This window comes from Lathyrus oleraceus, chromosome 5 (assembly GCF_024323335.1).
Source record: "Lathyrus oleraceus cultivar Zhongwan6 chromosome 5, CAAS_Psat_ZW6_1.0, whole genome shotgun sequence".
Taxonomy (NCBI): domain Eukaryota; kingdom Viridiplantae; phylum Streptophyta; class Magnoliopsida; order Fabales; family Fabaceae; genus Lathyrus; species Lathyrus oleraceus.
In genome coordinates, this window is record NC_066583.1 from 557,973,431 (window position 1) to 557,986,911 (window position 13,481).

Sequence of the window (13,481 nt, forward strand, 5' to 3'; positions counted from 1 at the left end):
GATGAATGGATAATGGTGGAATGTAAAACTTCTTAGAAGGGTCCACCTCTTGAAATCATATAGAAGATGATTCAAGTGGGTCCTTAGGAATAGGCTACAAATGAGCAATAATCTGAACATGGTAACAGATGAAAGTAAATAAAAGCGGATACTGGATGCCACTCAATGGTCTTATACCTGTCTCCTAAAACAAGTAAGGATATCAGAAGCCACTCTATGGACTTACACTAATCTCCATCAGAATAAAACAAAAAACAAAACAGGGAAGTCAACTGCCAATCTATCTGGACTTATGTTAACCTCCACAGTATGATCCTAGGAATACAAATGCCACATCACAGGGACTTACAATGAATCCTCACATAAAACAACAATGCTCAAACAAAGAGCAAAGAAGATATGAGTGACCAATGAGGTCTTACACTCTATCTCTTCCATGTCATAGGAACAAAAGCCAATCAATATGGACTTACAATTGTCCTCAATGGGAAAACATCAATGTCACAAGGACAAAAGAAATGATCATGCACTGATGGCAAACAAAGATGATAAATGCACAACGACAATCAATGATAGTAAATGCACAATGGCAAATCAAGTAATCATGTATAAATGAATCAAGTAATCAATCACATAAATTCAAGTAGCACACACTATAACCATTCAATGAGGCTCAATCAAAGGGTTTGACTATGAAAGTCCACTGTAAGAGGTAAGTGTCGCTCTTAACCTTGCCATTGAAGGGCTAAGGTGAAGCAGATGAAAGGATATGAGGGGTGTGCCTCATTGCTTCTATCTCAGGTCCGAGAGAGCATGTAAATATAAGAATGTGGGGGAGTTCAGAAAGATGGAACTCTTTCCCCAATTGTTGACTCGATAGATCTTGGGTTTGGATCTCAATGCTACAACCATGTAATGGGAGCAAGGAGAAGACACACAGAATAGTGGGAGATAGGCTACTTATCTCTTTGATCCGCCAATTGCCTCGAATGAGGACTTTTCCTGCTTGGGACAAATATAAACACACACAAGCATTGCCTCTTAAGGAGGACTTCAGACAGTTTGCCCGGCCAAATAACGGGCCGGGTCTCCAGACTACATGAAGAAGAAGGTTCTATACCTCAATGCCAATTGCTTATAAGCAAAGCAATGCAAGTTCTTAAGAGAACTGAGCAACTAAGGGTACCTGGAATCAGTCAAAAATGATCAGCATCCCAACATAAACAAAACAATAACATACGAATCAATCAACAATCAAACAATAATGTGCAACATGTGCATAGTACAAAGATCAAGTGAACCAAGCCCTACAAAACAAACAATTGGTCAAATGATTTCAACTCAGTTATGCATCAACCTCCTTAAGGCATTAGCTTTTTAACCTGAAAAGTCAAAGTCAAGCTCAAACATAAGTAACAAGACCACTAGGCCAAGCCTAGGGTCCAAAGGATGGAAAAATCCTAAAACAGCAAGCAAATCATGATCAAAACCAAGATATTTCAATTACAAAGAGATCCCAATTGGGCTCATATCCACACTATGCACTAATTTCATTTTATGTACAATCTAAGTCAAAGTGATCAAAGTTGAATCACATATGGATAACCAGAATGATTACATCCAAAAAATACCAAAACAGCATAGAAAATTCCACAAAAATTATATCCTAAACAGAGGACATTCAACAAGCTACATGTCAATTTTTATGCCATTTGGACTAGTGGAGCTATGTCAATTAATTCAACATGTCAAAGCATGCAAAAACACAATCAAATGAAGTCACAAAATGCACACTAACTTCAATCAAGTGGTAAACAGTGGTATTAAATGGGAAATGAGTAGGACCAAAGCCAAATGAAAGCTATACATGTCAGGAACTACTCCACCAAATTTCATGTTCATAGGGTTAGGGATGAGGATTTAGCAACATGGGAAAAAATGTTACACAAGCAAAGCTCAAAAAATGCTAAGCAGCAAGCAAAAATCCTAATCAATTAGAAAATGGATTATAAAAATCCACAAAAATTCATGTTGAAAGTTAACATATCAAAGGTATCTCATGCAAAAAATCATGACCATAGGCCATATGGAAGCATGGAAAAATAATACATAAACTCAGCATATCAAAGTGTGACACATATTGTCACACTCAAAAAGAATTAATCACATCTAGCAAACCAGAGGTCCAAAAATTACAAATCCTATGTCAAAAATTCCAGAAGTGTGTCAAGAATCAACCTATAAAATTTCAATTCAATTGGATAAGGCATGGTCATTTTATGATAGAAATGGTAAAACATATGAATATTGCACACATTAAGAACATCCCTATACCAATTAATTTTTCTACCAAGCACAATTTTAATTTTTATGCCTAAAAAAAAGTAGACTAAAAATGGAGATTAACAAAAAAAGTCTCAGATTATTTGGATGAATATTGGTGATTTTATGATTTTTTGAAGTTTTGAAATATTTATTGAAACAATTATTTAGGTTGAATTAGGATTAATTAATTAATTAGGAGCGAAATGGCAGATTCGTAAATAATGCGACCAAGGCTAAAACGCAGTCGCTTGACTTAAATGATGTGGCGCCACTTGATTTGCTGGATCCGGCGCCAAAACACAATTTGAAACTGGAACGCGAGAAGCATGGATCAAACAGAAACAAAATTCCAGAAAAACTTCTTCTTCTTCGCGTGAATGTTCTTCGTCACTCGCAAACTCGGTTATGAGCAAACGTCCACCAAATTTCACGAGCCTTACGCCGTTGGAATCGTCTCACCGAGTACAACAACAATATGCCAATGAAATCTCCTAATTCCTATCGTACAGCACAGATCGAGCGAAAGAAGATTTCGCATCAAAGTGTAAATTCAAGATTGCTCTCTATAATCTTAACGATTTTTAATTCTACAAAGTGCTGCGAACTCTACACATCATGCTCTACAATAACCACACAATAATTTTGAGTTTGGTAGAAATCGGATCCTAACCTTCTCGAGGTGCAGCCGTGGATTCCGTGCGTGTTTTGCCTTGATGAGTGAAAACAGAAGCTGCACAAGCTCTAAGGAGATGAATGATGGTGAGAATCCAGCTCGAGAGTGCTTAGATCAATGCCGTTTCTCAACTGCCATTGGAGGATGAACCTTGCTTTGGTGAAGATCCTGATGCGATTTGCTCCAAATCTCCTTCAACAGAATTGTAACAACACCTGCACAGGGAGGATCAAGAAAGCAAACACGAAACAATAGAGGAAATCTTGGTGAATTTTGGAGAAGAATCAAAATGCAAAGTGTGAAAAGTTGAGAGGATTGGTGAGATTTTCTTGAGATTTCTGTTTTGGATTTGTGAATTGTGATTAGTCTCTGAGAAAACAGTTATAATTAACTATATATACTACCACTTAATCCAACAATTAATCCTAATTAGTGAAAAAAGTGATTAGCCAAAATGAGCTTATGTGCATGGTTTGACCTTTTTGCCCTTGAATGGCTAGAAGCATTGCAGCAGTAATTTTTCCTTTTGAACACATCACAAATCTTATTTGGAAGCTGATAGAATTAGTCTCATGTCCAAATTCTTCATACTTTGCATTTTGGACCATTTTGCCCCTCCCTTTTAATTAGTTCACTTCAAAAATGAGCTTTTGCATTGAGCAATTTTAAAGAAATCCAATTATGCACCATGAAAGTACATGTCAAATGGAGTTTGTGCATATAAAGAACTTGCAATTTGGACAATCCATGTGGAAGTTATGCCCTCCTGATTATGGGTCATTTTTGAAATTCACTGGACCATAACTTGATAACCATACATGGGATTTTCAAGTTCTTGGACTTTTTGGAATGGTGAGAACAAGATCTTCAACTTTCATGTTGGACAAAATTCCATTTGAATCTTGTATCATGATGTAAATTTTGGGGAGAAAACTTTCCATTTTGGGCAGGTGAGAATTACAGGTCATTTCCACTTTGGGAAACTTTTTGTCTGACTTCAAATCCTTCAACCTTGATCTTTGAAAAGCCAAATGAGACTTGTATGGACATGAATGAGGTCTTTCTAACCATCTCACACCTTCCAATCCCTGATTAAATGCACAGTTGACCACAGTTGACTTTTGTTGACTTTTGGTTGACTGGGCCAAGTTCTGATGAATTCCAAGCCTCTTTCACATGAGATCTTGCTTCCAAATGATATCACAAGTTATATGAACTCTTTATGAATGGTCATGGTGTCCACATTCTTCAAGAATGGCCACCATCTATTGCTCAATGGCTGATTTTGACTGTTTGACTAATGATTGCTTCAGCTGCAAGCAACAAGGTTAAATGACAATATTGTTGTACTTTTGGTTAGTGAACATATGAAAAGCAATGACATACAAATGCAATACATGCTTGGTGATCAAGAATCACACTCACAAGGTATCCCCACCCACTAGGAGGGCAGCTAGGGTATGCAATGATCCTTGAGGCCATGATATGATATGATATGGGCCATGAGGGATCTTAGGGCCAAAATTGGGGTCTTACAGATGCCCCTATTTAAGGTCATTCTAGCCGGAGAAGTGAAGTTTAGAAATCTTCATCTCGACGCGGTAGAATGGGCTTAAATAATAGTAATGAGACGAATTTTGGTCCCTAAGAGACCTCATGATGCAGGTGTATGCATGCAAAAAGCAAATTCTGTGGGGAATATATGGTTCACACAGAAGAAAAGACGATCCATCGGAGTAATACACTCACCAGGAACAGAGACTCTAATAAGACTCTTATTGGGACTCTATTAGGGGATAGTAGAAGAATGCGTGAGCAGGACACGACTCTGGTTAGGGAAAACAAAACTGACACAGCGTGAACTAGACACGTCTCCGAGTGGAGAAAACAGACATCGGACTGAAGAGCTTGCTGGGGAAGCAAAGGACTCACACCGGGGAATAAATAATTCCAGAGGAAAATAAATCCATAGGAAAGACATAAGCTGACTCAACTATCCAGAAAGGATACTTCGGATAAAAATCCAGACTCGGACCAGGAAAAGATTCACATAGAACCTCCCTGCCGGGAAATGCATATACTGGGGAATAAACACCCATATAGAAAAGGGTAAAAATCACCAAAGGAAACTCCACAGGGGAATGTCTAACAAAGAGACTCTCCTGGGAAAAGCAACAAGGATGTGAGGTGTTACCGGTATAAGGGTAACAAACTCGGGAAGAATGAATATCTGAGACCGGTATAAGGGTGAGAGATATCAATCAACCAACATCTGAGAAAGACCTACAAAGGGTATAATACTCAGGAAAATCTGACTCCACAGGGGACCAAGGTCATAATAGGGAGTAGACGGAAAGGAACACCAGGGATACCGAGGTATATAATAGGTGACCGGCCGAAATGTGAATTGGTATATATGCCAAGACACTCATCATCCGAAAGGAGGGCTTGAAAAAGCAAATCAACTTAGAGGATGGACATTCGAATCCACAACGGGAAAACGAATCTTACTCAAACTGGGGACACAAACCCAAAGAGTACATGAGATATAATATCCATTACCGGCAGACCGTGGATAAGATACTCGCATGAGACATATTATCTATTACCGTCAGAACGTAGATAATAAACTCGCATGGTAAGAAACACCAGAGATACCGAAGTATATAATAGGTGATCTACCGAAATGTGAATTGGTATATATGCCAAAACACACATCCGAAACACAACTGGTTAAAGGATGGATATTCGATTCTACAAAGAATGCGAATCTTGCTCAGGTGGGGAAAATCAACAAAGGATTCCAACTAAAGAGCGCATGAGACATATCATTCATTACCGGCAGACCGTGAATAATATACTCGAAAGGAACAAGGCACCAGAGATACCGAAGTATATAATAGGTGACTAACCAAAAAGAGAGACAATCGATACCAAGCATCCGGGTACACGAAAGACAACTCAAAGGGATAAATTGCAAGCATCCGACAATTATCCAACAACAAGAATATTCGACTCCGCAAAAGGGAAATAACGAATCTTACTCAACCAGGGAAACACAAAAGGCTTCAACTGAAGAGTGCATGAGATATATTATTCATTACCGTCAGAACGTGAATAATACACTCGCATGGAAGATCATCCACAACCGGTATAAGGGTTAATAAAGGATAAATCGACCGAAAAGAGAGGCATCGGGATACCAAACAGGCATATAATGATGACCAATCAAAGGGAGCAATCAACATTACCAACAAAAGGGTAAATGAAAGACGATCTGCTGGGGGTAAATTGCAAGCATCCGGCAATTATCCGCACAAGCTAGGGATACATTGATAAGCAACCAATGATCCGGGGGACAAATCACTAGCAAACGGTGAAAAGACCCACTGGCGACTTCAAAAGGATAACATTGCAAGCATCCGGCAATGACCCAGAAGACTGCTGGGAATACAAGTGCTTACTCAAGAGCAACTAACCCGAAGCAGGGAGGAATATCAACATCGAATATTGAATGAAGATAACCACAAAGAGATTAGGGTTTGTATCTACCGAATACGGGGCAGGAGACCAAAAATCTAGCTGAGGAAACAAGGGGTTTAACAATACCGACTACTGGGTAAGAAACCAAAGACTCAGCTGAGGATAAAATTGCTAGCAACCGGCAATTATCCATATGTATCATGAGATACAACTCCGCTGGAGAGAAAAATCACAGCAACATAGGATTTACAACTACCGAATACGGGGTAGAAGACCACAAACTCCACTGGGGATATAAATCACCACAGGGAACAAAACTCTGTTTGGGATAACACCACAACAATAGGAAATCCACCAACAACCAGATCGAACCACAAAGGGTACCACTGCTAGGGGAAAAGAGATAGGACTTATGACTACCGGTATAAGGGCAGTGGCCAAATACTCTGGTGAGGATAAAAGATTAGGGTTTATATCAAACCACTAACTCCACGTGGGGATGGAATAAATCATGAATCCGCACGAGAAACCAAAAATGAGGTTTATAACAGACCACAAACTCTGTTGGAGAGTAGGGAATTAGGATTTACGACTACCGACTATCAGGTAGAAAACCAACAACTCTGGCTGGGGACTAAAAGGTATATAACCACAAGTTCTGCCAAGAAGCCAGGAAAATAGGACTTACAACTACCGGTATAAGGGTAGAGGCCAAAATCGACTCTTGCGGAGGAAAGGGACAATAGGACTTACAACCACTGGTATACGGGTAGAGGCCCGAAACTCCGCTGGGGATAAAAATCACCACAGGGAAGCACAATGAACAGACGACAAATGTCAATTCAGGAAAGATCCGAAAAGACAGACTGAATCAAGACACGTCCTAATGAGGATATAACTCACATAGGAACCTCCATCCCAATATATGTGTTGGGAGGAAACGGAAGAAACCGTCATCCACGAGGGAATATCTCAGTGGGGAACTGCAGAAGGACAGACAGACACTTTATGCTTATGGGCTGACTCTATATAGAGAGATTTAACACCCGACATCTGATTAGGGAGATCTATAAAGATCTATATCACCATAGCAGGGAACAACAAACAAAGGATATATGGCAAAAATGCAACATGAATATCTGAATGTTTTATGATTATGCATGAATATGCGTGATTTATGTTTGATGAATGCTGACAAAACAGACATTTCTAACACAACAGGTCCAGGAATCAAACGTCCGGTATTACACTTCCAGGGGAAAACCAACTGGAAAGCCAATTCTGCTGGAGATCTCCATGCTATAAAGCAAAGATCTGAGGGTACTACTGGGAAGCAGAAGCAAAAGAATCAGATAGATCCGGAAAATACCAAATCTGAGCAATGAATCAGCGATCGCCCCAACTAGGGCACAGAAAGTCATAACAGGCAAAGAGCCACAAAGACGAATCTGTCGGGGAACAAGAGAAAATCTCAAAGTCCTGCAGGGGATCCTAGCAGACACTGCTATGGAAACGGATCCAACATACCTCCATCGGGGAACAACCCACTGAGGGAGCAAAGGTCACCCGGATAGAGTTTGGCTGCACAAGCAACTCTACTGGGGATATCATCAACTACTCTCTTGGGGAACAACCCACCGAGGAAGGAAAACACCAAATAAGTAGATTCTACACCAAACCACTCTACTCGGGGCGAACACATATCTGATGGATCACATCGGCAGATTCTGCAACAAAATCCGCTCTACTGAGGATCGAAAAGTAATCAGGAAATCAATACAATCTCTGGATGACGGAGCTATCGACCGACCACACCGGGGATTGAAAGAGGTTCAACAGGCAATACTGCCACAACAACCGCTCTGCAGACAAATGCTGGGGAGAGATGGATGAAAATACTGGGATATCAACCCGATCAACCACGGAGTAGGAAAAATAAATCCTGCTCTGACGAGAATAACAACCATTCTGATAGAGAGAAAGTAAACAACTCCGCTCGCGACTGCGCTGGGAAGGAGTGACAACAACTCTGTTCGCGACTTCGATGGGGATATCAATAATTGCACTACTCGCCAAGGAGACAAATAAAGTCTGGGCATAGCGACCCACTGGAGAAAGTGGCAAGGCACCAAGGTGGCAAACCATCAACCGCCGAATCTTCCACAAGGAAAACATCCATGCTGGGGAAAACTGCTGTTGGAGAAAACTGAGTCTTCAACAACACTCCGCTTGGGGAACAACCCCACCAACAACTCGACTTGCAATTATGCTGGCAACTCGCTTGGGGAGAAATACGGGATACGGGGATACCAACCCACTAACCACAAATTTTCTGAACAGCTGAGCAATCAAGCCGGGGAGAGACTACTGCTGGAGAATAGACTGAGCCTTCAATACACCACTCTGCTTCGAGGAGTCAAAATCCACAGAAGCTCTGCTTAGGGAATAACCCCAACAACCAAATCTCTACTTGGGGGACAACCCCAACAATCAAATCTGGAGAAGAAGGATACAAACCAAACCAGGAGTATGAACAAATGTCTTTCCTGTTGGAAACCATGCCACCTTTGGGAGAGCACTGAGAAATTCTTTGAGTATCCTTTTATCATTGTGAATGTTCACTTTGTTTAAAACAATAATCTTTGAAAAATTTTGTTTTTTAAAACAATGATATTTTATCAGTTAAAACATGCAAAACATTTGTTGAATTGAAACAAATAAGAGTGCAAATAGTTGGATAAAAAGCTCAAATTTATTTGATGGAATGGTAGTCTGCAAATGGCAAGGCTCCATAGATCTGTACAAATTTGAAATCAGTGATATATATTGGAAGAGGGCTACATTGAACATAATGATCCTTTCTCTACCAATTTGAATCTCGATGTATTCGAAGCTTCGATTGACGACGAATCGAGAATCCTCTGACGAACAGACGGCTGGTGAAACAGAAAGTCTTGTCAGGATGCGGTTACTTGCCTGATCCCTAATTTTTGCCTAGATTGCCCCAGAGTGAGGTACTCAATCTAGCGGGATGCAAATATGCTTTTTTATCAAGTCTCTAACTTTTGCCTGGATTACCTTTGCGGGTTCTCCACCGAGACGCTCATTTTTGCCTAAGCCGCCCTTTCGGGTTTTCAACTTAGCGAGCTATTCTGTTTTTTCATTTGCACATACTTTTTTTTAGGCAAAGTATTTCTTGACTGCATCTGAATTCACAGGACGAGTGAAATCCTCCCCATCCATTGTTGTGAGCATCAAAGCTCCGCCTGAAAAGGCTCTCTTAACAACATATGGACCCTCGTAGTTTGGAGTCCACTTGCCCCTGGAATCGGGCGCGAAAGACAAAACTTTCTTGAGCACGAGGTCACCTTCTCTGAACACGCGAGGCTTGACCTTCTTATCGAATGCTTTCTTCATTCTCTGCTGATATAACTGACCATGGCACATGGCAGTTAATCGCTTCTCTTCAATCAAATTCAATTGGTCGTAATGACTCTGAATCCATTCAGCATCAGTCAACTAGGGACTTGAGGGTATAATTTTTCTTTTTTCTTTTTGAAAAAATTTGAATTTTTTTTCCTGATTTTTGATTTTTTTTCATCTTTTTCACCCTCTTTTTTTTTTTACATTACATTTGTAATGCCCCAGTTTGACTGTTTTGCTGATTCTCATGATACAGCTGGATGAGCTTCTTTTATGCTCGAGAAGGATAGGAAATCTCATCAGGAATCCCCTTCAACATCATCTTCCTCTGCTTCGAATACAAAGAATTCAATATTGGGAGATGGCGTTGGATCATTATGTTCAATGGGTTTAGAAATCCCTGCATAATGATTCTGGATAATGAAAAGCTTTTGAATTTTAAACAAGCAAATCATTTATGCAGATGAAAAAGTTGTTTTTGTTTTTCAGGGTTTTTTGTGATCACTGATTTCATGCAAAAAGCAAAAAGTGAAAACAAATGGAAAAACAAATGTTTAACAATGCAATAATTGAATGAAAACATCATTATTTTAAATGTTGCCAACAATGTCATCACTTCTCCTTTTGACCTGGGAGAAGGGTTTTAAACAAAGCGAACAATCACCCTGATCTATGGATGACTGTAGGAACACCTACAGCGACCCAATTGTGGCAGACACCACCAGGAATAACGAAAGTGTTCAGATACTCTACATCCTCTTCCAAGATAGCAGCAGCTTCCTCTTTAGGCTGATCATCATGGATGAATCCTCCACTTGTGAACAGACCTTGCTCATTATATGCCCCAGAACAGTAGCCAATGCCAGCCCGGGATTGGTTAACCAGGAATAAATCCATCAACAGGAATAAATCCATCAAAAGGAATAAATCCATCAACAGGAATAAATCCATCAAAAGGAATAAATCCATCAAAAGCACATAGTCTGGCAAACATCTCTCTGAGTTCACAACTCTCTTGCTCAGGATGATCCATCAATCTGGTAGAATGGGCTCTGGTATAATACCGGCGAAGTGCGTCTTCAAAATAAATGAAGGTCGCAGGGTCAGACCACAGGACGGGAGACCGGAACAAAACACCCGCTTATGCAAATGATGCATGAAGTGTTTATGCATATGCTTGTTTTTTATTCAAAGGAACTCGAGGGTTTTATTTGCAAACTTTGAAATATCAACCTTTTGATCGTATATGAGAATATCTCATAAGATATATCAGGTGAAAAAATTTTCCCGGTTTTTTCATGTTTGAAAATTTTTGCAAATAAACTCCTTTGAGTTCCTTGAAAATTTTCTTTTTATCCGATGATATGGATGCAGATGAATGTATGAATGCATGAATGCAACAATCACACTCAAGGATCAAGCAAAGCACACCAAACAAAGGTCGTGGGAAAGCTCTATGTATCCCTAATATCAATCATCCATTTTGGTGGATTTAGGTTTTCACCTTATCGACACCCAAGTTCCATTGATATTAACGGTACATGAACCGGCTCTGACATCCTTAATATCAATCATCCGTCTTGGTGGATTTAGGTTTTACACCTGATCAACACCCAGGTTCCATTGATATTAACGATGTTTGAACGACTCAACCACGAATCACGGGTTTGCTGAGAATCACGAGCATGGAGTCTTGGTTAAGAACCACCCAATGGGAGTGTACTAGGGTTTAAACCTGCCAGACATGTTCTACCAGAGGTTCCCATAATCATCGTCCCATCTCTCGGATATTATCGGAGGAACGAATACTCGTATTCCAAAAATATTCTCAAGAGAGACTCTTATGAGTGTAGTATCGCGTAACAATCGCATCAGAACTGACATCTGAACGACCTCCGCACTACATTCCTAAAAATAGGCCAAGATGGGCTTGGTAAACTAAGGTCCTTGGCTTCTAAGGCACATGATTGAAAGAATAATGCCTAACCACAAATAACTTGTGTGACATTATTAATCCAACATGACCTCCACCAAGTGAATGGACTCGCAAGTCAACTGGCTAAGGAATACTCCACACCAGTCAACAAGACTATGCCATTCTCCTATCCTAGAGTGCACTCGAGTTCGGGTATAGAACTCATCTCACAGATCACCAAAGCAAACAGCAATTGTATATCAAGCAATTCAAACATTACACTCAATACAGTTATCCCAAATTGTACAAAAATATGTCAAATAACAAATAATAATATATCACACAACAAGGGTGAAAAGTTGGCAATACCACCAAGGAATAATCCTTTTATCCCCAGCAGAGTCGCCACTTTTCTGTAGCGGTGTATTCGTTACTATATGATCTATTGGTTAAATCATAAGCAAAGTATACAATGAACATAGAGTCGCCACCGCACTTTTATTTATCCAAAGGACTGGCTAAAAAGCGAACAAAAGCCTAAGAAGTTTTACTCGTAGAAAACCAATGAAAAGATCAGAGATCGGGGTAAGGGGTAAATTACGCAAAGGGAAGGTGTTAGGCACCCAATGCGTCCTAGGTACTCCTAGGGAGCCCTTTTCACACTTTGTTGTTTGAAAATTATTATTTGTCATGACATAAGTATTGTGCAAACATGATTGGGATGATGAGAAAAGAATGTACAAATTAATTATTTTTGTGTTCGAACGGATGAACCCGTTGCCTACGTACCTTCCATCAAAGGTAAGGATCAAAACGCCGTAGTTCGGCTAAAAGATTTCCAAACATTTGTGAGTACATTTTAAAACAATAGCACTAAGGTTTTACGTTATCCACGGGAGAAAACTCAACCTTATGAAACAACACGTCCACCATGTGAGAAAAGCTTCCACTCGCTAGTGAGGGGTTAACCCTATAATAAGCAAGGAAGACTTACAATTCAATCAACTAAGGACAAATAGGTGAGGTTAACATCAACCAACTAGAATAAATCAAGCCTATGGCTAATGTATGAAAACTTAATAAGCATGGACAAAGCCACAAAATCATTTGAAGGGGTGGAGTTAATTGATTTGGAATTATTTACAAAGTGGGGTCAAAGTATGATTAAAGTCAATTCAAAGAAGTATTTACAAAATGGAATTTGAAAAATCATGGACTTAAGGTCCAAGTTTCTAATTTGAAAAGGGGTGAGAATGTTTGCACAACATTTATTTCAAGTTTTAAAACATGTGTGAAAAGTTTAGGACACAATGGGATGAATGGATAATGGTGGAATGTAAAACTTCTTAGAAGGGTCCACCTCTTGAAATCATATAGAAGATGATTCAAGTGGGTCCTTAGGAATAGGCTACAAATGAGCAATAATCTGAACATGGTAACAGATGAAAGTAAATAAAAGCGGATACTGGATGCCACTCAATGGTCTTATACCTGTCTCCTAAAACAAGTAAGGATATCAGAAGCCACTCTATGGACTTACACTAATCTCCATCAGAATAAAACAAAAAACAAAACAGGGAAGTCAACTGCCAATCTATCTGGACTTATGTTAACCTCCACAGTATGATCCTAGGAATACAAATGCCACATCACAGGGACTTA